Raw genomic sequence first — 2,029 nt, forward strand, 5'->3', positions numbered from 1 at the left:
AAATACAGTAAGAGAGAATTTGTGAGTGCTTAAAAAAATTCCACTTTATTAGGCATAATTTTAGCTGGTATTAATACATGTATAGTACATTTTATCATTCAATCCCAACAGCATCTTTTCAGGCCAGCCTCATTATTCACATCTTAACTTTGTAAAGCTCAGTGTTGAAACTGAATAAAACCAGAGTCACAGAGTTAATAGGAGTTCAAATACATCTCTCTGAGAGACTCAGGTCTTTCAGATTGCAAAGATCAATCTACTCACCTTTTTATTTTTCATTTTTTAGGAAGTTTTCTAATTATTTTTATTTATTTATGTATTTTAAGAGTTTTTTTTTTTTAATAGTTAGATCTTCATTGTAAAATCTGAACTGCTAAATTAGCATTTTCCACCAACTCTGGGAGCAGAAACCTTCACAGGGTTTATAATCTTTTGCTTAGGTGCTGCCTTTGTGGGAGCCTTGGCGGCGGCCATTACTGTCTTTTTAGATGCTTGCTTAGCCTTTTTTGCCTCCTTGGCAGCCCTGATAGCTTGTTGATGCTGAGCCTTTCTAACTTCAGGTTTTTGGTTCCTTTTGACCATGATATCAGCAAGAGATGCACCAGTGATCACCCTCTGGAATTGGCTTACACAGCGGGTCCTATTCTTTCTAATTTCTTCTGACTGTCTTTTTGTGCTTTCTCCTGCAGAGAACAGTCCAGTTTATTATCTGCTGAGCATTCCTCTTGGAAAGGAATGCTGTCTCACATTGTGCATTAAGAAACTGGAAAACCTTCCTGTCGGTCTTGACATAGGACCTCCCATGTCCGGGTTAGATCTTGTATCTCTTGAAAGTGCACAGCTCGACCTTCATGGCAGCTGCTCCCTGGGAAGAGGAAAGATGGTGAAGAGCTATTCTCAGAGTTTTTGGGTAGGGCACATGTACTCACTGGAAAGAGACAGAGAGGGGGAAAGTGAAAAATCACTCCCCAGGGAGACGGCCATGACACAATCCCTTCTTCTCCTGTCTTCTGTCTGGATTTGGAGGATGCACACACAATTGCCTGGCGTGATTTTGAAATCACTGGATACAGGACTCAAACCATGCTTGGCCATGTGGGAGTCTTGCACCTTAACCACTATGCCTACTACTTGCCTTTTACCTCAGTAAGTTTTCATGGTTAGAGATGGATATGAAAATGATTGCAGGGGGATGGTGAACATAAGCAAAGGAGTGATAAAAACACCTATGATGTTTTCAGTCCTAAATTCAACTTTCTTTACAACAATGTTGAAGGCATTTGGTGAAATGAATAATATGTTGCTTTTTTTTTATGTTAGACAATTTATTTAGCAACCTTTAGAAGTTTAGAAGAGCATCTAAAAAAATTTAGAGTAAGTTCTTTATGCTTAATGCCTCTAATTGCCTAAATGAACATTAGGTGAAACTATTAAGAGTTTTTATTTTAAAGTACACTAAAATAAATGAAAAATTTTAAACAAATTTAAAGGGTGAAAATATTACTTTCATCAAAAGACTTTAGTAATCTTTTCCCAATGATAGATCTGTTCAATATAGCCATTTTAATGTACTTTGAGTTTTAGTTTTCCTCATCAGTAAAATTTCAACATTACACTGCTGCTCCAAGGCTTAAAAAGAAAAGTATTGGAAGCACAGTACACTAGTCCAGGTTCACAGAAAGCATTCAATCGCTGTTAATTTCTGTGCCTTTGTTCTGTTCTTTTCTGTTCACTTCAACATTCAAACCAGTAATGATATTTGAAGAACTTTAGGAAGAGATAAGGTTGAAGACATTGTAACCAGAAAAAATGGGGAAAAATAATTAACACAAATAAGTTTTCTTTTTGGGGGGGGTGTTGCTATAGGGCACATGTGCTCATCAGAAAGACAGAGATAGAAAGCAAGAAATCACCCCCCAGGGGGGTGGCCATGCTGCAATCCCTTCTCCTCCATTCTCCTCTCAGGATCTTGTGCCCACACGCACACGCACACAGCGTGAGTTTAAGTAATCAGGTCCAGGACTTGAAC

The 2,029-nt window shown here is 38.1% G+C and overlaps 1 pseudogene; it reads right to left on the reverse strand.

Annotated features, from left to right (window-relative positions):
- Positions 1 to 378: 378 nt before the first annotated feature.
- Positions 379 to 853, reverse strand: LOC102478807 (60S ribosomal protein L24 pseudogene; annotated as a pseudogene).
- Positions 854 to 2,029: the final 1,176 nt, after the last annotated feature.

Source organism: Tupaia chinensis, unplaced genomic scaffold (assembly GCF_000334495.1).
Source record: "Tupaia chinensis unplaced genomic scaffold, TupChi_1.0 Scaffold000081_1, whole genome shotgun sequence".
NCBI classification, from domain to species: Eukaryota; Metazoa; Chordata; class Mammalia; order Scandentia; family Tupaiidae; genus Tupaia; species Tupaia belangeri.